Raw genomic sequence first — 25,222 nt, forward strand, 5'->3', positions numbered from 1 at the left:
TGCAAAAATAAACTCACCTCATATTCTGGATACAATAATACGTCTTTACCCTTACCCTTGAAAGCTTAAATTATTTAACAAGTGATAAATGTGTTTACACCGGCCTGAGAACGCAAAGCCAATACTTTATTGATTCCACTATCACGCAACTTATAGGGGTTGTTGAGCTACATCCATGAGTATGTCTCACCGGAGATAAGGTTTTGCATCCTCCATGCTTAATATTTTATGACGAGCATCTCTTGATATTGAGCAGTTATACACTAAACAAGAATGAATGTTCAATCTGGTTAAGTATTCAAGATCGGCCCATTATTTTAACCATGGTGTGTGCCTATTACTCTGAACTTAATTTAAAATCTCTTCATATATTACATTGGGTTTTAGATGCTACCCGTTGCAAATTATGTAACGTTATGCTATCGAAACTTGGTAATTTGTGAAGTAAAAGAAACCCTGATAAGCGATACCTTCTTATAATCCCCGTAAATGTCAGTAACTATATAAATGCATTGACTGAGGATCTCTAGGAACATCCGCACCTCCTAAGAGGCACGAGTCAACGCTCAATGATCCTTAAGAGTTGCAAGAAGACGTGAGAGACCACACAGAAAAGGGATGAAGAATTCAAGGGTGGGAGGAAAGATGGAGAGAGAGAAGAAGGCATCGGAGTGAGTTATCAGTCAGAGTGATTGGGAAGGAAAGAGGAGGGTTGATGAGGGATGGCAATGAGAGTAGGAGAATTGGAGAGAAGGAGAATGTATGCGACCTATCAGAGTTGATGAGAATGGAAAGGACTGATCAGGCAAGCGAAAGGGACACCAATCAACACCTCCTGATTGCCTCAGGTTTCCCGGGGGAAAGATCGATCCGTGGGGAGGAGGAGGGAAGAAGGGTAACCACTCCAGACACTCGTCAAAGAAAACAAAGGGGTCTCATATCTTCCGTCTCTCTGCAGGCCACTCGGGAAGGATGGTTTGATGTTCAGTTGTTGACAGTGAATTAATGCTCAGACACTCCTTTCTTAAATGCATGTACTAGCCAATCGGTTCATCCATCAATCACACAACTTTTGTGTGTGTTAATCGTTACCTAAATCAAACACAAGTCAAAGCAGTCAAGTGAGTAGATGGAACAAAGATCACAGATTCACAGCGTGACAAGGACAGAGCTTTCCATATGGAAATTGAGCTTTTCTCTGAGCGTAAACAGATGTGACATGACTTGTCCCCAAAAAGTCTTTAAAATAAACAACAAAATAGCACAAGTAGAACGTCTCTAGCATACAAGTGTCTTCCGATCTGACTATCGGCAGGGTGACATCATAACTGCTGTTGTTATGGTTTAGTCACAAGCTTTAGTGTTTTCATGGTTCCACTTTTGCTGCCTCGTTACGCTTATCGAGTTCCAGAACAGCTACTTCACTGAACTTCTGGTTCTTTTACCAAGGTCAAGCATTAATGTTTAAGCCAATGTTCTTGATCAAAAAAGCTCCAGAACAGGAACTGGGTAGAAGTTGTCTTGAGATCTTCTTTGTTGACTGGGTCTAGAATGTACTATCGATCTCACCTTGCTTGATAAGGTCTTCAGTGTCAACCCCCAATGTCCATCAGAAACGTGTGGAATGTGGAACAAGCTGCCCAAGTTGACCAATCACAGGCTGCACTTAGATCAATAGCCATCCGAGAACCGACATAGAGCGCGCTTAACCGTAACTCCTTTAACACAAGTATATTTCAGGCTGTTGAATTTAAAAGGATGCTAGAGCTCAGAGTGGCCTATGACTATTTTATTCAAAAGGCCTGAGTCATTCATCCAAGAGCTTCTTAATCAAAGTTCAGTCATCCATACTAAGAGTGGGTGCAGTATAGAGGAAAGATTGACCCAATTACGTGTACCTGCTGATTACCTCGTCTTAGAATCACAGAGAGGCACTCAATTTATGTCGCCGCATTGAGCACTCAAACTGGAACACGCTTCCTCTGGCTCATTGTTCCACTCGTTGTTCCACTCGTGGCTCTTAATCCCAAAGGCAAGGCTGTGATGGGAACTAAACCAGCCATGGCCGCGGTCATGTTCAGCTGACCCGAACACGACGGAAATCAATGTCCTCCAGCCCCCTCGCCGCTCCTCCACCCCTCACTCCGTCTTCCTTTCCCACATTCCTCCCACCACCTCCATCTTCCCTTCTCAAGGTTGCTCATGAATTATGAATCCCTTTAATTCACATCCTCTGCAGAAGTCCTGCATCTCTCCAGCTTCAATAGCTCACAGCCGCTCGCCTTGCTTTTGTTGAAAGCGAAGGCGGCAATGTCAAAGAAATCGAAGGTTACTTTATTGTCGCGTTTTTCTCTCTGCTGGCATTTACAGATGCACATAGAGACACATAGAAATCTGAATGCAGCGTGTTGGCTTTCAAAAAGGAGACTGCGGTCAAAGAGCTGTGTTTTTTACTTGTAGAGATATGCCGTTTCTTATATTCATCAGCAGTATTTAATAAGATAACACAGAAGTTTATCTTCGCTAGATTGATAATTAACCGATCCACAGCTGTACCTGTCTAAACATGTTTTCACAGCATTGACTTCTGATGTTGAGATATTGGTGTTTTTTCCTGTATTTGCAATTCAAAATGCGGATATGTTCAATCCTCACGCAATAGCTGATGCATAGTCCTAAACATTGCACCTAGACCTGCACTAGCTATGGAGTTAGAGACCTATAAGTAACTAGACAACGCAACTTTATACTCAAAATAAAGTCCTTTTTAATAGGACTACTTTAATAGAGTAGCACATATCAGTATGGAGGAAACCCCTAATTTACAAAAAGAAAAGAAAGGCCTCTCAGCATCCCAAAAATATATTGTATGTAAAAAAGTTACACTTACCAGCAAATATATATTAAAGGTCCCATGTCATGGCCATTTCTACTGATCATAATTCCATTGTTGAGGTCTACTAGAATAAATGTATATTGTGCAATTTTCCAAACTCACATTGGTTTCTCATACAGCCTCTCTGTATAGTATGTGTATTCACTCTCTGTCCTAAACGGCTTGTTGGAGCTCCTGCCCCCCCCCCCTCCCTGTGAGCCCAGTGGCCGTCTGCGAGACAGTAAGACACAGCGAAACCCAGCCCAAAACACACACACACCCACAGCCTGGCTGTGAGTATGTGTGTGTGCCCAGGCTGAGTTCCGCAGTGTGTCGCTGTCTCACCGACACCACACCAGTGAGCCAGCTCACACTGTCCGCTCCTCGCAGCAGCGAGCCTCGCAACGTCCCGCCGTGTGTGTGTGTGTGTGTGTGTGTGTGTGTGTGTGTGTGTGTGTGTGTGTGTGTGTGTGTGTGTGTGTGTGTGTGTGTGTGTGTGTGTGTGTGTGTGTGTGTGTGTGTGTGTGTGTGTGTGTGTGTGTGTGTGTGTGTGTGTGTGTGTGTGTGTGTGTGTGTGTGTGTGTGTGTGTGTGTGTGTGTGTGTGTGTGTGTGTGTGTGTGTGTGTGTGTGTGGAAGTTCGCGGATTGGTCCAAACATAACGGCTCCTTGGACGTAACGTCACTATACCCGAAATACGTCACTATACCCAAGAAGTAAACAATGGAAAAAGAGAATTCTCCAACGAGGCGTTCTGGGGCAGCATAGACAGGTCTTTTCTGTGTTAGAGTTTTACTCTCTACAGGGGGTTTGTGACTCTGCAGACCGTTTACATGCAGAAAAAGCTACATAACACACAAGGGGACGGGTAATAACTGGAAAAGCATGACATGGAACCTTTAAGAACATTTATTTTTGTGTGTTTTTTTCTGCCAATGAACGCAAGGTAAAATAGCTGTTACCACTGATAAAACCAGTGGTTCGTCATAAACTAAATAAACCCTTTCTTAGTAACTCTCCTCTTAGTCACTCTTAAGGGATTAGTGGTCTACTTATGGCTTTAAATGGACAGATGTTGTCACAGGTCTGTTCGTGCAGTTTACTCCCTTATATCGCGTCCTTCATATTCACATTGTACTGTTCAACGTCATCAGGTACTTCAAAAATGTATATACTTTGCACATACGATCAAGCTGGGGAGGTATATCCTAAACAAAATGAAAACAAAGTCAGTGTAAAAAAGGTGTTGAAAATGTGTTTAACTTGAGTTTGAGGACAAAGTTCATCTTTGTGATCTGCACCTGACCTCCTCACTTATAGCTGAAGAGACCTTCAAACACAGGAGCAGAGGACGGTGATTTCATTAGCCATCCGATGAGCGGTGTGTGTGTCCGTGATTATGTGTGGGTGTAAATGTTAATGATATAAGAAATGGAAAGATGGCTAAATTAAAGGCTGTGTAAAATGTCAACTGCGCACATGCATGTGTGTGTGCGATTTTTAATTTCCATTATTGCTCCCATCTCTTTCTATCTCTCTCTCCCGCACGCTCGCTGTCATGCTCTCGCTTTGCAATTATAACCTCCATTAATTATGAATCAGGCCCAGGATGAACAGGGCGAAGCCGCTGCCGCTCCAGCCAGACGGCAGAGAGACCTGGCAAACTCCTGAGTTGTTTACGCTGCCTACGGTAGCGATGCCTTTTTCATTTTCTATTTATTAATTCACGTCGCTACTGGTATGTGCAAGAAATGGAGGGGAAGGCAGGAGGGAAATGCTGAAGGCGTAAAGCGCGGTATATAGCTATAATTACCCCACATTATGTGTAGTAATGATAATAATATTGCTGAGAGTGGAATCTGTCGGCCCACTGCTTCATTTCAGAGTGATGAATTCATGTAAAAAAGTAGCTTGAGTGGCATGTGACAACGCTTCCTCTCTTCCCCTCACGCGTTTTCTCCGCACTACTTCCAGGTGGCTGGCTCACCTATTCACCGGCAAAATAGCATCACAGAGACCCACTTTGCGGGGAGTGAATATAGGAAAGAGGTGCAATCAAGTAAATTGAGGCAAAGCTCCATACTTTGTCCACTTCAATTCCCCAATGTCGAGCAGTGTGCACTTTGACATTTTGTGTGTGTGTGTGGTTGTGTGGTTGTGTGGAAGAGGTGGTTGCCTCGTAATCAGGGCAGAGAGTGCAGACAGGTCGGGCTAGGAAACACTATCCGTCAAAATGTCATCAACGCAACCAGACACACGATCACCTAGAGTCACCTTTAGCAGTGTTGCATGACTTGACAAATGGAGCAGTCTTTTAGGGATGTTTATTACAGAGGTTTCATATCTTCAATGAAAAAAGCAAGTCTTAAAAAGTCCTTTTGAGGTCAGTTTTTGAAAAAAACGTTCTATAACAAGCCATAATCACTTAATGTTTCGTCTAGTTGGTGATGGAAAGATCTTTTTCAGGTCAAAAAGCTTTCCTAATTAAGTCCCACTCCAGTATAACACCCTGTTAGATTCAGAAAGGGCGATTTGAAGAATTGTGCTCTGATGTACGCTTTGTTGTTGCCGACCCTACTCTCTTATCCCAAGTGAATTTGGAGTTAACAATGTTCAGTCCGTGCTCGTCTTGTTCTGTTCTTTGTGAACCCGGTGAAGAATCTCTTAATGAGACACCACTGTTTTTCTGCCTTAACTCCAAAAGCTCTTTTCCCCGTCATGGCGAGACCTCTCATTAACCGACATGTTCTTTCACTCTGCTTGTTTGTATCCTCATTTCCTGATCGCCTCTCTCGACCATTTTGTTACTTGTTGTCGTTCATGAAACAGCAACTTAAGAGCCCTTGTACTCCCCAGCAGCCTCCAGTGATCAGATAGTAGGTGTACAAGTGGAGTTGACGAAAGCAATTAGCGCATCGAGGAGCTCTGTGTTGTTGGTGGTTATCTAGATAGAGCTCCATCTCCCCAGGACCAAGGGTCATTCGTCTTTAATGGAGTGTTTGTGCAGAGATATGTGTTTGTGACTGCGCCAAGGACAAATAGGTTTTTCTTATTATTCTGTCAGCTATAGCCGTCGTCCTTGTCGAGTTCAGTTATGGTTTACAGCAGTAGATATACAAAGAAGCCAATGTAAAGAAAAAAAGCCCTGGATATGAAATGCTATCCCTTTCAATATTAAATAAATCCTTAAATTCAAGTAAATATGCTTATGAAGAAAATGAATGTGGCTATTATATAAATGCTTTAACCATATGTTACATTTAAAAAAGGCGTTCATATATTCCCTTTCATTTCAGGGGCCTTTTTCATAATACCTCACGCCTAGTGTGTGATAGTGTGTATAGGATGTTACCACTGTGTTGATGGTGTCAAGACGGTCACATTTGCAACCATTGCCTGATTTTCATTGTGTACGTGAATGCAAAGTGAATAGAAATGGAGGCTCAATGCCAATTTGTTCTCTGGAGACGTGACATTCTAAACCCAAGATGTGTTAGATATGAAAAGGAGAATCTACTAAGCTGGTCCTGAGAGTGTTAATACTTGATGCAAACAAGTAGCTCGTATCAGTTTGTGATAAATCACCTATTTTCACTTTGTCAATGAATCTACTTTGATTCGATGTTGTAAACAACCAAAACATACTCCTCTTACTGTATCCCCTACTAGTTGTTTATTGATTCTTCATTCACTCGCTCAGCTTGACACACAACCGCACACACAGAATTAGACACTGACATTGTTTAAAGTGTGATCTTCTATGCTGTTCCGCTGTGGTATAACTCACGCCCGGATACAATAACAATTAGCAAGTCTAATGACGCATCGACTGCCTTCCCTTTCCTTTGCTCAGCACCCTCTCCTTCCTCTTTAGCACGCTCTGATCAACATCACAAGACACCTCGGTGAAGCAATCCATACAGTGAGGTCATCGCTCTCCGCTACAGTATCAGGCCGCACACAAGGAAGCGTTTCACCCTAACCTGTTGCGGATTACGTGCGGTGCTCAAGATTAACAGTTTTGGTCATGCTCCACCAGCGACAGAAGGCCATCTTAATCATCATGGTTATTTTCAGCTGATAGCCATCGCGGTACACCGGAAATCATTTTGTATGCAGGAAATGAGAAAAGTATATCATGCCTCGGCACCATTTAGTTTGTTATTGGAGGTGCATTTGAATGAAATCGCACATGCAGCAGCTGCAGCAAAATAGGGCTGATGCTAGCACACAGTGTAATCCTGTGAAACGTGCCAGTCAAGTCATCTTATCAGCGCTGACATACCATCCACACAGCACCTAATCCTGCCTATGTGCTAATGGGAATGTGGATGAACACTGTATCTGTTCAAACTCCCCAAAGAAAACAACAGCATTAGGATGGCTTAATGCGCCTGCACCGAACATACATACATGCTCCCCACCTCCAGTTTCGGTCGGGAGAGGGATATTGAATGGAATCTCTTTTTTTTGCTGTTATCGGCATTTCCACAGGCACCCTGTTGCCCTGCCAAGAAAACAATGAGAGCATAAAGCCTTTTGTTAGGATGAGCACCCAGCTTTTCCACCTCCACCTCATCCCCAAAAAACAACCCATATTCACACATCCCCAATGTTATCACAGTGTTGTCCCACTTCCATTTCACCCCCCCTACCATGTCCGCGGCGGCAGCTTTTTCTTGTTTTCTCAGCACGGTCAAGATGTGCTCAAGATTTGCTTTTCTCGTAAGATGGGGAGGCGGCAAGAGCATATGGAGCGGAAGAGTGAAAGTAGTGCAATCTGCCCGTCATTATCAGCTGCTGGGGGAGATGGATGTACAGATTGTATGCATTATCTGTGAGAGCTGCATGTAGTTTGATAATGTCACACTTATTTTGCATGATTGAGGAAAACATACAACGTGATTATCCCTCACACACACCTTGTAAGCCTCCTGGTCTATCCATGGCCACTAGCAACACATCTGTGTGTTTCCACCTTCCCTAACATGTCATTAAAACATGATTAATTTCCTGCGAGCGGCTATAACAAACCTTAATCTTCCACCATTGTAGAAACCGTGGTTATATAACTCCAGCTTTTACATATTTGCCCACACATTTACACCGTGAATGATAGAATGCAGAGATAGCGAACCAATTACTGTGTGGTTAACCTATATCTTCAGGGAGAAAGGTGTGTGTGGATGAAACGTAGTCTGAGACCAGCTGATAAAGACAGTTTGTGTGTGTGTATGCTTACATGTAACCCCCCCCCCCCTTTCATGAATATGGTGAATGTGTAAGCCCAGCCAATAGCCATGTGTGAATAAACTTTCCATAATTACAAACTGCGATTAAATCACCACAACCAATCTGCTACCATTCAGTCTGGAGGCTTGAACACACACTCTCACACACACATAGACACACTGTGTATTGTCTCTCTCTTGGTGTTACAGCGCCATGTTTTTTCTCAAAAGGAAAATGTTGAGTGGTGTTATTCTAGGATAGTGCTTGATTATTTCCTCAACTGCAGATGTAACTACATGCTCATTGTTTTCTCTCTGTTCTTCCTCTCCACTTTTCCCACTCTCCCCCCCCCCCCCCCCCCCCCCCCAGTCTCGTTGCGGACCAATCAATCCCACGTTCTATCTTTAATGCGGTCTATCATAATTTTCTCATTAGAATCAGAGAGTGATTGGATTCTGGGGGTAAATGAGGGATTCTGAGAGGTAATTAGCAGACTAATAACTCCAAGTTCTGACACGCTGAAATAAGAGACGGATGGAGGGACTTGGAATCTCTCATCTGCGTTTACAAGAGGAAGAGGAGAGGAGGGCATTTGGACTCTTCTGAAAGCTCTCTGCACAGATACATCAGTAGAAAGCCCAATATTATTCTGTGGTTTTGGGAGGAAGTGTGTAAGTGTGAGTGGATCTATTTGAAGAACAGCAGGCACATTCTGTGAGTGTTTGCATTTATTCTTTTGCTCGGGCTTCTGTTAAAAATAAAGCTAGGAGCAGACATTAGTATTTCTAGAACCTTTCAGAGAAACCCAGTATATGACTATTAAGAGTGTTAGACCAAGCCTTAGAAATAAGGTGTACATACAACACATTTACAAACATGTGATGCAGCACACTTAACCCTGTGACTGACAGATTTCTAAGTGAATATAATAATATAATAAATGTGTACTTTACGTTCTTCAATTTGGTGACATATCTTATGTAGTTTGCTTAAGGTATCTTTGCATCTCAGCTTCTAGGTAAGACATGTGAAAACATTTGCACAGATATAAGCCTGTAGACAAGGTCAGACATTTTAAGTGAGATAAACATAAGAAAAACACATCATTGAGTGTAGGCCGGGGATCTTTAAAGGGTCCCTATGATGCTCTTTTTCAGTTACATCTTTATATGTTGTTCCTCTACTGTGACATGTCTCCATGCTTTAATGTTCACAAAGCTCTTTATTGTTCTCATACTGCCTTTGCTTCAGCACCTCTTTTCACCCTCTGTCTGAAACCAGAGCCCATTCTGCTCTGATTGGTTAGCTGGCCGGCTCTGTTGTGATAGGTCAACCCAGGCAGGGGGGGAGAGTGTGGGAGAGAAACTCTCTCTGGAGGGAACTTTGGGATTTTTGCCTTTGCAGACCATATTCATGCACAAAACCCTATATAACAAACTACAGGATAGGGAAACCCCCCAAAAAGAACAAAGCGCGCCTTTAAGGATGTGCTACATTGTTGCACGCACAAAATCAAAGCACAGCAGCGTGACATTGGAAAACAGGGTTCACATATTGCATGTGGGCATGTTTAAGCAAAAAAAGCACTTTAGTTAAAGAGGGGGGGACTTCATACATTGCTTCATCACAGTCTCAACACATGGCTGCACGTAGCACCAATGACCACTGTATGTTTGGTTCATTATGGTACAAAATGGTGCACCTGTTACAGATGCATGTGTCCGTTGGCCTCAGGTGTGCCTGTCTCGGCCAGCGGAGCGCGTGATTAGCCTCCACTGCCGGCCATCCATCTTGGGTGGTGGAGAGGACGGGTGGGGGTAGGTTGACAACAGACCTAGCTGGCCTAGCCCCGGGATACAACTATGTTTCCATCCACACACACACACACACACACACACACACACACACACACACACACACACACACACACACACACACACACACACACACACACACACACACACTGCGCGCGCAGCAGCAGCAAGACTGCAGGTTAATGGCTTTGACTCCTGTCCACTCCATCCCTCTCACTCTTTCCGTCTCCCCCTCTCTCCCCGTCATTTCTTTGTCTTAGTCAAATGTTTGCTCTCTCTGTCTAAATCTCCGCCACTCTCCCTCACCTCCATACCGCCGCCGTCCCCTTCCGTGCCTTTCCTTTCCGTTTCTCCATTTGTTTCCTCCATTACCTTTCCATCTCCTCATTACCTCACTTCAGGTTCCTCTCCCTCTCTCCTGTCTCACCTAGAGTGGGTGTTGCATATGTATGAGGAACGTGACAAAGTGCTGCCCTCAGCGCAAACACAGCCATGCATCCAGAGAGTCGAGTTAGTACGATGAAGAGGAAGGAAGCAAGGGAACAGGAAAGGATTAGGTGAGGAAAGTTAGATGTGATGTTACTTTTTCTCTTGTCAGGGTTTCCTTGTTGTGTGCCTGTAAACACTTTAAAAATTTGAAGTAATTACACATATATATATTGCAATGTGCTACTTGCTATAAGAAAAATACAACAATGATTAGGATGCTAATGATAGCCTAGCCTTCTGTGTAATTCACATATAGCAAAAATAACACCAGTAACATGTTTTGAATGGTGTTGTGTTTGAAGGCATTGTTTCCACTTCCCTTTAATTATTCTGAGAACAGAGTGAATACTTTAAAAGTTAAATAATGTTCCTTCATCAATACAAACATATGTTGTTTTTTTTGATCGTTTTTGTTATCTTTATTTAATTTTAGACCACCTCAAAACGTCCTTGATAACTGTCTGTATAGAATGTAGCTTCAGTGTGCTGTTTTCACAACAGTACAGAGTATTTTGGAAGGAAGTAGAGCAAGAAACAGGTGTTTGTGTTGACATAGACGACACAATGAAGGGAGAAAGAAGAGATAATAAGAGAGCCGGAAAAAAATGTACAGTGTCAGAAGATGTCTTACTCTCTCTTCTAGCTCAGGCTCATGTTTTAATGTAGATGTAATTAACTGTACATCAAAAGTCACATCAAAAGTTGTTCATAAAAGTCTTTACTGACACTCTGAAATCAATCTAACAGGAAGTGGTGTTAGGATGAATAGGGAATTCTGATGGAGTCGAGGAAAAATAACGGATGAGTAAAGACAAATAGTGAGAAGACAAACAGACAGGTCGTTCCTCTCGTCATCTCCTGCGACGTGCTACCTTAGGCCAGTTGCCAGGCAACGGTGTGCTTGACAACCGCCGGGGATGAATTATATGGCTCTCCGGTCGCAGCGAGGAATCGTGGGTAGCCAATGTCAAACAACCTTCCCCTCGAAACACACACACAAGGTCAATATGAGGGCACTCATCTTTTACCATCGGGAGAACAGAGAAAACAGCATGGCACGCTCCTTTGGTGTGTGTCAAGAGATACGGTCGTATCACATTCGCACACTTACGCACAGTTACACACACACAAAGGTATGTATTGCAGCATTTTATTCCTGCAAGTACCACTAATCTGCTACTATCTTAGTAAATAAGGGCATACAGTTACTTTTACGAAAATCAATTGCATGTATTCCGTGACTCCCCAAGCTTGGGTACACACACCGATAAAAACATATCCATGTAAGCCCAAATGTGTGGGTGTTAATATCAGCGAGTCAGAATTTGGCAGTTGTGTGTGTTTGTGTATATGTACGCTTGTTTATACTCCTCCCCACCGTCTCACGCTGAGCCCATGAATAAGTGAATATCTGTGCATCCCACCGCGTAAGCCCACCTGCCCGTGTTTTGCTCCCGCTTACTCCCCGAGCTAACACCTTGATGGAGACCCACAACTGTTTACACCTGTTGCTTATGCTAATGCTACCGTTGATGCACGCACACACAAACTGAACAGCCACAGTGGGAGTGGAGAAGAAACACCTCCAGTCGCTGCAACAGTAGCTGCATTTCGGGGTTAGAGTAGAAACATTACACATTACACGGAATCAGACAGTTCTTTATGAATGCAAAAAGGAAAGTTCAGAAGTCTCTTTTTGAAAGTCCGAATTGAGTCTGAAGACACTGTGTGTGCTGATATATTAAATTGTAATTTAATTTACCAACAACAATTCTTTAAATGACTACAACAAAAATGTATGTTCCATCAAAAACGTATACAAACTAATTATCCTGATCCTATAATGTCCAATATGCTAGCGCGCTATATCAAATAGAAGCGTGAGTGTTGCATAGTGATGTCACTTTGTTACAAAATTAAATCAGAGGGGGTCACAGGGATTTTAGCCTTTTGGGACCTTTTTAAATGCACAAAAACATACTACAGGAATGGGAAAATCCCCAAAAGCATAATTGGGCCTATTTAAAAACAAACTATGTGTATGTGATTTATTTTTGAAAGATTGACACCCTCACAAAAAAAAGGGGAATTATGCAAAAGAGATAGAGAATTAGGAAGAAATAGACATTTTCTATGTATTTTTAGAGATTTAGTCTCAATTAAACAAATCAAGAATTCTGTCACTCTCATTTTCATTAACAGACCCCACTTCTTTGTTGTGAATGCTGTTGTTTGTTACATGTGCTTTTCTCCGCCCCTCCCCTGTCTTGTTGGTAGCTACTGTCAGTAAAAGCAGGAAGCACTCCGTTCTGCCTGGCTGCCTGTGCTGCTTAAGAGCAATGGTGCGTTCACAACAATACGATAAAGCTGCTCTGATGAGGTGTCACTCAAACAACACGCTGCTGAAACAGATGAGGCAGTTTAATAGCGTGAGTGCATGTGTGTGGGTTTTCTCATGTTTATGCTAATCTGGCATGTCTGTCCTGTGCTATCAGCAAACCGGTGGTGCTGTGCTGCATTATTGCTTGCAGTTTTGAGTGTGTGCAAAGGAAACGTGGAAGAGAGAGCGGTGTGTTTGTGTTAGGTAAACACATCTTGTTTGTGTGTGTTTGTGCCATTAATTTAGCAGGGTTCTGGAAGCGCTAAGGCAGGCCAGTCTCTTAGCGTAGCCGCGCTGCCACTGCTTATTAATCAACCTGGCAGACAGACAGCGGTGGCACTGCCCCTCCGCCTGCCAAATAGCGAGCTGGCCTCACTCTGATAACTTTCAACACACGACACCCACTGCTCTGAGGCTGCCAAATTAGGAGCAACTCCGGCTAACATAAGTCTAATAGTCTCATGCTGCGGGAGGGTGATAGACTGTGGCTCGCCTTGAGCCTATTTTTTCTACTTAAACTGGTGAGACGCTGCACACATGTCGCGTTCAAAATAACACCTGGATGCAGGAAGTATCCACGCAAAACCATATGGCTTAATGTCGGTGAACAGTCAAAGCAGTTCTGCCAGAAAAAAAGATGACACCTATTTGCAATTTCCACTCATGGGTTAGTCCAGCAGAAGCAAGCCTAGTGCCAATCTTTGTTGGCAACATTTCCCCTCGCAAAATTGACCCGCCAAACTGTGACTTTGGATGGGTCAGAAGATTGAATCCCTGAGCTGAAGTGTAAATAATCCTCAAAAACCTCCACTGCAGCCGAGTGTGTTTGTGTTCATTTGGTGTTTTTATGGTCTGCTACGCTTAAAGACTTCATAGCTTGGTTTTTGATGGTGGCTTAAAAATGATTTGAATAATGGACATTTCTGGTATACACAACCGTGAAATGTGTTGTAAAGGAAACGTTACACTTTGAAGGGTTTCCAGGTTGCCTTGCATCTATTTATATTGTTCTATGCATTATTCATAAAGGCTTTAGACAACTTTCATATGAGTCTTTTGTAGATTGACGATACACACATACATACTGACTTTAGATTTGTTCTCTGCCAATCACTTTTTCTATATTTTTTACAACACACTTCTTTGATTTTACTTTTCTTTCTACTCTTTGCCTCAGTCAGTGTTTTACAATGGGGAGAGAGATGACTGTGACACAGTAAAGCTGCTCACTCAGGTGTTATACCTTATCACTATGCTCAGAGTTCAAAGTATGAACATAAACCATGTTTGCTGCTGACCTTCAAGGGTATCCAAATGGATTACAGTAGATTGAGAAGCATAAACATGAAGGAAGCATGTCATAGATTCTAGAGGTGTAATCAAACCCTGAAAGCTCAGGCTGCACTGTGAAGTTGGCGTCAAAATTAAAATGAACTGACCAAGAAAAATGGGCTTTATCGGTCTCCATCTGTACAGGCATGACAATCCCATACAAGCTTAGCCAAATATCATCTAGTTTTAAGCATGCCTCATTTAAAAAAATGGTGTAGACTATTTCTGCATGCTCTTTGACTAGTTTTGGATCCAATATGCACACTTCTATTCATGTGTGTTATGGCTATTCCCCTTAGTATACCCATTTTTGAAACTATACCTCAATGTAAAAATGGTGACCTATAATCAATAATCACAACCCCATGAAACTTTACAATAAAAAATTAAAGACAGAGGGTTTTCAAAGGATCAATTTCTTTTTTTGTAGGTGTTTTGACAACCCGGGAGAGGTGGAATACTGTGTTATGTTAGTTCATTGACTCTGCCTGGAGCTGTCCATGGTGCTGAAGCACTTTGAAAAAGGGTGTACTCTTCAAACTCTGTATTGTCCATATACATTGGAAAACCAAAGGTTTCTCTGGCTAACAAGAGGGGGGTAAAAAGGGCCTCTCTCCAATGTGTTTGAGTTTTGAGTAGCAGTATTTGAAGAGGAGGACCCTTTATTCCTCCCAAAGGGGAAATTCCGTTGTTCACACAGCACAATACATGCAAAGGAAAGGAAATGGTCTGATTACATCAACATACAGTAAATACATATATAAACATGCATTTGTTGGTCATATGGAAAGAAATCAAGGCTGCCAGTTTGTCCATACTCCATCATTGTTGGTGTGATCGGGGACTTGAACTGGAGACCCTTCAGTTTAAAAGCCAAGTCCCCACAGGCCGCCCCCTTTGTTTTATTTTTAGCATGGACATTTTTTGGATTCCCTATCCTATCGTTTCTGAAATATTTGAGTGTATTATCAGAATTATTAGCTCAAATTGTATTTTGCTTGCTGACTGTTTAATGATTATCAACTGTAACACCATAAAAAACTATTGGCAATAATACAGACTGTCAAACCAATACCAAACAATAGGAACACGGATAATGATGATATCATGTAAAAGAAAAGAAAATCCTCAGAACCTTTTTGGCACGTGTGCATGAGGGGCTAGCTTTAATATCAAGTCCTCGTTAAAGCTTCAAGATATGTCACCAATTGAAGCTACCAGGTTTATATTGTTGTCTTTCTACTGTACTTACTCACTTTTCCAGTATTCAAGACGTCAGTTCCACAAAGGCATCTTCATTTCTAGTGGAAGCGTGAATCATTTTTTTTGCGTCATGAATTGTATTTTCCTGACCCTGAACACAGCACGTAATTCACAGGGCGAGTACTTGCTCTGCTGCTCAGACACTTATTATATACGGGCAGTTCAGTCTGCTTCAGAGATCAAAGAGGGCAGCGATGGACGGCGAGATTAAAAAAGAGGAGAGGAGATGAAATGTTTTCTACAGTCTTGTTACCAGAGTCAGCTGCTCAGGGACTGTCTCTGAAATACTGCTTTAGTATTCGGGCTTTGTTGCTGGAATTGATAGAATAGCTTCAGGGAGAAAGGGGGGAAAGATGAGATGAAGTGCAGCACAGTAAAAGCAGCATTACTACAGTACAAATATATCCTGTTACAAGTGCTGCATTCAGAATAGTACTCTAGTACAAGTAAAAAAGTATTTGCATCAAAATATACCTTATTTAAATATAATACATTATTGTTTTATGATGAGTGAATGCATTAATGTCAATATTTCACTTGGTAATGGTGCAGTTTAGTTTACATTACTTGATATACTGCTGCCTAGTTTTGCCTATAATAATGCATAATAATGTATTGGCTAATTTATATTCTGTATTATTCATTTATATCTGCAAATAAGTAACTAAAGCTGTATAAATAAGTGTATTAGTGTAAAAAGTCAAAGAAAAAGACTCCAAAATGCAGTAAAGTGCAAGTATAAAGTAGTCGAGTAAAGTACCTCAGATTTAGTACAGTACTTGAGTAAACTTACTCACTGGTACTGAGACACACACACTAAGCATGGGCTGGTCCACAGCTGAATGAGAGAGAAGAAAGGCAGCGAGGCACAGATACAGGAGATAACAGAGGAAGAGAGAGTGGGGGGAAATTGGATGAATAGATCCGCTCTGCCTATCAAGGTACACTGCGTTCTGTTCCCTGACAGCTGCTTGCCCTCTGTGCTGTTCACCCTGCTGATTGTTCACTTATTTCCACTGACATGAAGACGCTTTTATTAGCTTTCCCTTGAGTTTTCTGCTCATGAGTTGCCTTTCTCTTCGCCATTGCTGCCCTTGGTAAGCACTGGGATGAAATCATACGGTGGTGGAAAGTAACTAAGTAAATGTACTTAAGTACATTTTTGTGCACATAGGAGGACGAAGGACTACAATACAATTTAACATTGTTATCTTGAGCTGCATATCTCGACAAATACACAACAAATGCGTAGGTTTATTTCAATTGTTTACCCGATATTACTGCAAGAGAAAGGTCAGTCATTCAAAGTTATCAGAGGATTTGAGAAGTCGTCCACCAAACTTATGAAGCAAGAGTCAGATTGGTTTCTTTATGCGCTTGAGATAAACTTCTCTTTGTCACACACACACACACACACACACACACACACACACACACACACACACACACACACACACACACACACACACACACACACACACACACACACACACACACACTCTAACGCAAAGCAGCCTTATCTCGCAATTACCTTCCAATACTGAGTAACTGACATTGTCGCCATCAGAGAGAAATACATATTATTGTACATTTGCATATTTTAATTACACTGCCATGGAAGGGGGAATATCAGGCGTCTCCATTAGTGTCTGTTCTGTTGTTGTACGTCTGATGGACAGGGTGATGGTGTAAATATGTGCTGTGTATGTGTGGGGATGATGTGTATAGTGAGGTGTTGAGTTAGCAGTGTTGAGTTTTAGTATCAATCCTGCAGCACAGGAGTATCTCAGTGGGGACACCCCCCCCACACAGCGTGAGGCCGACCCTATCAGTTGAGGAGGAGGTTAGCAGCTGAATAACTAATCCAAACACTTTAGAACAGAGCCTTTTGATAAATATGTATTTGTAAGGGTAAAGGCTTTCTGGTCACTGCAGAACATAGAAAAATGTTATCTTCAATAATGTTGGATATCATTTAAATGTTATGGCTCAAAACAGGTCTCACGCTTAATTCACAGAAGCAAAAACAACATATTTATCAAAACCTTTACTCAAATGTATATTTATATTAAGAATGTACTCCTTCGAGGCAGTAGGCATATTGAGCACTTCAAGTATTAGCCTATAGTAAAGTGAAGCTTACAAAGAACAAAATAAAATCGACTTCTTTTACAACAAACACAATATACTCTTCTAGTTTTTACTAACATTGTAATCCTGATAGTAATCTTAGAACGTATTTTTTTTTTTATCCCATTACATGACACCCGTTACTCCTGAAGCTTGCCGATACCAGCCCTAACATGATGGAGGATCAATTTTGTAATAATCAAATAAGAATGAGTCCAATAAATGCATTTTAGGTGCCAGCTGAACAAAACCCACGCTCAGCTGAACTGCACCATGCTGGTTATATTGGGTGCCATACAAACTGAGTGATGTGTGAGGAGGAGGAGGTACAGTATCTAGGCCAACCCAGCATGGGCTCTGTTTGAAGTGTTGCAGCATTTTGCCAGCGCGTAGTGGAATAGCAAAAGTCTACTTTTAGCTCCATAGATGCACAGACACAATGGCTAATCACTCCACTAGCATCCGTGGAGGAAAAACACATAAATAGAAGACACACATATGCACATAAACATAAGAAAAAAACACCTGCATGCGCGAGACACACACACATTTGCACGCCCCTGCAGACGCACAATGAGTATTTATCCATTTATTTTTGCTTTTTGTTTGTTTTGCTCAGTAAATCCCAACCACGCACAGCTGCTGCTGTTGCTGGAGCCTCATGGACAGCAGTTTGGGGATTCATTAGCTCCTTTCCACCTCCCTCTGTCTCCCTCTGCAGCTTTTTGAGATTTGTTTTTTTTGGGGCGGGAGGGAGTTTTAGCTACTCCACAAAATCCATGGTCAGTGTTGATCCCAATAGGTCTCTAGAGGAACTGTTAAATGGCAAAAATAATGTCATTAGGGTTATCTCATTAAACGATAACTTAAAATACTATTCAGTAAAAGATAATGGGAAATAGGATCCAGTGTCTTTGGAGCTTCACACATTTTTTTAAATACAAGTTATGATATCTTAGCTTCTGCTGCTTAAAGTCCATGTAATGTCCAAAATAAATGTTATTCTGTGTTAATAAATCGCTTCATCACTTTCCACTGTTTCATTTGACATATCAACATCAATGATTCTTTCCATAAATACCCCCCAAATAACATGAAATGTGTGCCACTTTCCCGTGTTATTCCGCTCCGGTAGCGAAAAGCTTGCCAGCCATTAACCCAGCTGTGTGACGTCACACGTGGCAAACACCAGCCTCGTCTGGATTGTTTGTTTTGTATCCTTCCGCTATTTTCGCTCAACATATGTGTAACCGGACCTCGCTAAACTTTTTTTATCTAACAATTCATGATGGGGAAGCGATGTGTAGTTGTGAGCTGTGAATGTTTCCTGATTGCTATAAACATTGATCATGGGTGCTGGAAGATTGTGCACAAAACTCGGGTCAGAATTAAGTTACTACAGGTGTTATGCCAGCTTGAGCTAAATGTCACCAGAGTACAGTGAACTTGCCTAGTGACTGAAATATATAAAAGTTGAAGTGAAATAAGTAAGGCCAAAAATGAATTACGTCTGAATATCTTTATTATTTTTACCACTTTTAATTATTTGTGGGCTCGCACATATACGAAAATAGACTAATGTACACTGCAATAAAGATAAAATGTTACAAGTGAAAAATTAACAAAAGAACCCTTTTTTATTTATCAAACAGTAAATTAATACAATCTTACAAATTTGCGATTTGGAAAATGTTGTTATATTTACATGTTTCTTTGGAAAAATAATATTGTAAATGATGTACTTTGTAAATTATTTACATCATGCGAAACCATTTTAACCAGTTCAGCTGCATGACTTATGTCAAATTACAGATTTGGCCATTGAAATCCCTGATAGCGGCCTCCCGGTTCAGGGAAAGTCTTCCGTATCTCGGTTACAGCACATGCAGGCAGCGGGACTCTGATTTTTGGGCCGAGTACACCCCAGCACCAACGTACAAACTGTCGATAAGCTGTATATCGATACTTCCTAATGAAAAAAAAGTATACAGATTATAAATATATTTGGAGAAAAATAAAATGTTATGTAGTACTATTATGTAGCAATGGTTACAAATTGGCTTATAACATGATATTTGTATTTTACTTGTACAAAATAAATATGAGGTTATACATGACTGCTTGACAGAATCATAGACCTCTTATATATTTCCTCACATGTGTAGTTGTTTCTTTTCCCAAGCATACATTGAACTTGCATACACAGAAAAAATAAAAGCCAAGCTGTTTTTGACTGCTTGAAAGAGTTTAATGGTATCTTTAAAAGTGTACCATATCTGTAGCGACTAAAAGTATTATATGAAAGCAAAGCTGCAATAGGCAGTTGGGTCAATCAATATTTACTTACTGGTGTAGTGGGCCATCAACTGCTCTGCGTTGTTGTTTGTATTGAAGATACGCTATTTTCAGTGTCCAAACACTGAGACAGCCTTCTCTAAAGCCTGGGTGGCTAATAATGCACCTTGGGTTCTCGTCGGTGTCTTCTATCTGGCAGAGTCCTGCACGGGTCTGATTTTCAAGACCCGCTCCCACCCCGCACCCGTGACGTGCAGTACCGAACCCGCCCCGCTACCCGCACATATTGCCAATTAGTTCCGCAACCCGACCCGACCCGCCGGCACATGATCCGCAACCCGACCCGAACCCGCATATATATAAGCAGTGACAACGTGCAATTATTAACACACGCAGTTGCATATTTTGCTCAAAAAGCCTGGGATGTTGGTTATTTTCTCCATCTAGGATGACACCAAAAGCCTCCCAGACGTTGGATTTCGCTCTTGAGGAAGAGTTATTGAAAATGCTGTATTCTCCGCTATAGAGAGCTTCACCTCAGCCATTCAGAATGTGGTGCGCTCAGCAGCAGATAGATGCACTGCAGAGGTTATGATTATGCTCGGTACCGCGGAGGAGAGGTCTGAGGATTTAAACATTAAACTAAATTATTATTGTTTAAATATATTTATTATGCAACACCCGCAACCGGACCCGCATCATCTTTGTTTTACCCAGAAGCGAACCCGGAAAAAAGCGTTTGAAAAAATACCACCCGCAAATCACCTTTTTTGCGGGTCACCCGTCGGGTACCCGCGGATACCCGACCCGATGCAGGACTCTGCTATCTGGTCAGTAGGTTGCAAACTGTCTATTTGTTCCATCACCTGCCAGATCTCTCTGCAGCATACACATTCATCTGCAGTGGGCATGCTTTCACAGCATTGACATGTACACCTGAATATTGTACATAACATTAAAAAACAAAACAATATCTGCCGGACGTGTGAGGAACAGATGACAAATTAAGATCGACATTTAGTGCAGGTCAAATTAAATAAAACAGAATTTACCATTCAGTATTGCCGACTCGAGTCTCGCCGGCTGCGGAATCCGCTTCTCTTTCAAAAGTTTCTGCCTCGTTGTTCGATTGCTGGGCAGGAGGCTCGTACTTATAAGGCAAGATGCCTTGAAGTGAAAGGCTAGCTGGTTCACTCTCTACTTCTGTGACTGAATCCAGATAACCCACCGAATCTGAGCTTGAATGATCGCTGTCGCTGTCGCTGTCTGAAGTTATCGCGTTGCTTGCCATTTGGACTGATTTGATCAAATGGCAATGTTTGCCACGTGTGACGTCACCGCTCGTTCGGGAGTGATCGGGGGCGTACTCGGCAAACTTCGGAACCAACATCGGTTTTTAACGTATATGTCATTTAATTATGACGAAACTTTAAACATTTTTATTTATTTTTATTCTGGTGATATCTAAACCACATGTTAAAAAACACCTGTGTTAGATGCATTACATGGCCTTTAAGTCCCTCAACTCTATGTAAGTGTAATATAAAATCACTTTAGTGCCCCATAAAAGGCCCTGAAAACGTTATCATTTTTGAAATGATCTGTAGTATTAAACATTACGGACTAAAAAAAGCAACAATTAAAGTAAAAGTAATAAAACAAGCCTCCGAAGGTATTATTTTTTAAGTGAAATACTCACACTCGTCTTTATCAGGACTGTGTGGGCGTGGTCTGATCTGATTATATTGACAATGCTGGTTACAGAAGCAAAAATAACACAATTTGTCAATGAAAAATTTGCAGAACTGGTTATATTTGTCATAAACTTTGTCAAAATGTAAGAGTACATTTGGCTTAATGGACAAGTGGTTGAGAAATGTGGTATCTACGGACTTTAAAAGTCAGGTTACGGCTTGTCAGTGGCCAAAAAAGGAGAATTTCTACTTACTGAAAATACTTTTACTATTTTAGCATCTGAACATTTTTCACATAATGTAACCAAACAACTGACTACTATTTTGTGATCAGCTTCAGGCAGAGTACTCAAGAATCCAAGGACCTGACCTCAATTATCAAATGAAATGAAAATATTAAGAAATATATTACTTTCACTGTCACCATGAGTCTGGCAGCAGTAATAACTGTATTCAAAAGCATCAGGGGAGACATTCAAGTCTTTACAGTTCCGGTGTCAAACACAGCAATGACTAAAAACAATTACTGTAGCTTTGCAAGAATGTAATACACACACCAACGCACACACATCATACCGATCTGGCCCATAGCACCTCCATTTCACCCGCCATTACCCTCTGACTGGTTAGAAGCCCCCAGAGAGAGCAACACCCGGGGGAGCCAAATGATGTATAAGCAGGAGGGGATGGAAGGAGGCCGAGGAAGAGATCCAAAAAAAAAGAAAAGAAGGATACATGGCAGGTGAAGGCTTTGCAATTCTGAGCACACGCACACATGAAAGGATCATGACGGGAGTGTGTGATCAGGCAGGTGAGCTATTGTTCCTGGGGGCTGTAAACATGTTCACAAAGCAACAAAACCTGATCGATACACGCACAACGCCACTCTGTAAAGACTCTAGTTAAAGAAGGAGAGTGAAATTGATACCGGCACTCCTATTTGTCCCTACACACACACACACACACACACACACACACACACACACACACACACACACACACACACACACACACACATACACACACACCTGACAATGTATCATCTCACTTCCTCCGACTGTGTTTGTACCTTTGTGACTCATTTTGTCTCTATCAGAAGCTTTCGTCCGTCTCCCTCCCTGTCATCCTTTGTGTGTGTGTGTGTGTGTGTCACACTTGGACCGGCCCGCGACAAAAACACGAGCAATCACACTCCTCAATGCTAAACACGCACATGCACACTCGCAAATAAAAGTGCATGTGCAGATTGAAGCTCTGAGAAACACTTTTTGTGCACACAGCCCTAATCTGCTGGAAGTTGGCCTGGTTTCTCTTTCACCAGCCTCCACACACACACACACACACACACACACACACACACACACACACACACACACACGTTTTACTTCTGCTGTTGCGGTATGTCTGTGTTGTTGAACGACACTTGAGCTTGAGACAGCTTGAGACAACATCAAAACACATTGATGCGAGCGAATACACACACACACAAACACATACACTACAACTTCATTAAAGGGTAGGCGAGACAGTGACAAGGCTTAAAAGAAAGTCCACTGACAGTGCGTCCGATAACCACCAAACACACACACACACACACACACACACACACACACACACACACACAGACACACACACACACACACACACACACACACACACACACGAAGGACAGGACTTCAGAGGCCCCAGACTAAACCCTGAAAGATGAAAATATTTGAGCCTCAGGGGACCAGAGGGATGAGAGAGTGAATGAAGGAGCTTCTATGAAAAGGACAACCAGTGAAAGAGAGAGGGAGGACAAGTGCCACAAACTCAAGAAACTTTGACAACATTTAAAATTTGAATCACCAAAGCATGTTTACCTCCTTTAGGGAAGTTGGGTTTTTCTACTGGGTTTGTCCTTTTTGTTTATCAACAGGATTACCAAAAAATTGGCATTTTTATATTCTGAAAAATGAGTTCCGCCCTATATAAACTCAAGGGAATGGCCACAGAAATCTGCACAAAAACTAGGAATGTTGGCAAAGATATTTGTACTCATTTCCAAGTCTCACCTGATCCGTTTCCTTTGCATTCATCAGCATCCACATTGCATTATCTGCGTCAACTTTACAATAAGCCACTCCATCATTTACCAGTTGAATTATTATAGGAGGAGATGCTTGGTTAGCATTAGCAGAAACCTAGAGATGCCCTCTAATGCTCTCTGGGGTTTCCCCTTTCCTGTAGTGCGTTATATAGGTTGTTGTGCATGTACTGTAAATGGGGCTAAAATCCCTGTGTTCCCTCCAGAGGGTGTTCTCTCCAGTACACTCCCCCTATGGAAACACCTCCATTGGACTCACTAACGCTTACGTTTCTATTGGTTAGTGCTCAAACAAATTGTACATGATATCACTAAGCGGTGGACCAATCACAACAGAGCTGGCAAGCCAACCAATCAGAGCAGACTGGGCTCTGGTTTCAGACAGAGGGACAAGAGACATGTCCCAGTAGAGACACTAAATACAAATATGAACCAGACAATTAGCATAATAGGGCCCCTTTAATCTGATGTGGCATTAGGTAAGTGAACAGTTAGATACAACTACAGTAACTCTGGATTAAACACATCCAACATTTGGAATCCCTTATACATAGTTAGGACATATTAATCTAATGCAGTAATGACAAGTTCAACTACACTAAAATACTTGCTATAAATATTAGCTGCTAAAAACAGAGTCAAAGATTACTGTGACGGGAATAAATGGATGAAAAGTACACTTGGGAGAGAGATGGGAGAGAAAAAGAGCAAGACAGTGAAATAGGAAAAAGAGATTAGGGAGACGTGCTGACTGACACCAAGCAGGTCTCCATTGCATTCAGCTGTTCACATCTTTAAATGATTTTTTTTACTGCTCAGGAAGGGCTTTACATTAGACCACACACTTAGAAGGGTCCTGGCCAGTATGATGGCATACAATCTGAATAATTTCACAGATAATTTGGTTGTCACAGCCAGCCAATAGTAATAACAACATTAGAGAGGGAATAAGAAAGGAGGAGAGGAGCGTGACGAATCACCCAAGGCCAATCGCTGTGTCTAAGCCAGAGCGTTGTTTGTGGAAAAGAAGCCCTTTTTATTCGCTGGCTGAAAAAAGGGGATTTTTTTTTTTTAATATTTCCACTTTCAAACCAATTCCTTTTTCCCGTTCTTTGGCGTGACGCTCTAAAAGTGAAGCGTTTAGCAGGGCTGCAGGATGAAAGTGCGTTTTTACATTGGCAGTGAGGTACGCTGCTGTAATCACAATAATACTGTACACTTAGTTTGCAAACGTGCATTCTATCGGCTTTCATCCCCTCCGAAATAACCAATCTGAGGTGTGTGTCCCCCCTATACATTATTCAGATGCTCCGAGCCACCCACATCTGTTAATTTCTCCGGACGACACAATCTCTCCTCTGATAGACAATAATTACTCTGCTGCCAAGAACACACACACTCTCCCGCTGAGAGCTCTGGCACCCATGTCAACCTCCAACAATGGATTCCCATGGGACGCAGTGTGTTAGAAGCTCTGTTTGTACGCACACAAATCATAATCACATGTGCGGCTGCACTCAAAGTCACAGATGCACGCAACTCTGCACACACACAAATCATTATGACAAATATGGCTGCATACATTCAAGACACCTGTGCATGCATTCTATCAAAAGATGTCATGATGGCTCATA

The 25,222-nt window shown here is 41.9% G+C and overlaps 1 protein-coding gene across 2 annotated transcripts in view; it reads left to right on the plus strand.

Moving 5' to 3' along the window:
- nlgn2a (neuroligin 2a) overlaps positions 1-25,222 on the plus strand; it is a 207,972-nt gene that overhangs the window by 168,573 nt on the left and 14,177 nt on the right. The window lies entirely within an intron of this gene.

The sequence above is a fragment of the Notothenia rossii genome, assembly GCF_949606895.1.
Source record: "Notothenia rossii genome assembly, chromosome: 3".
Lineage (NCBI taxonomy): Eukaryota > Metazoa > Chordata > Actinopteri > Perciformes > Nototheniidae > Notothenia > Notothenia rossii.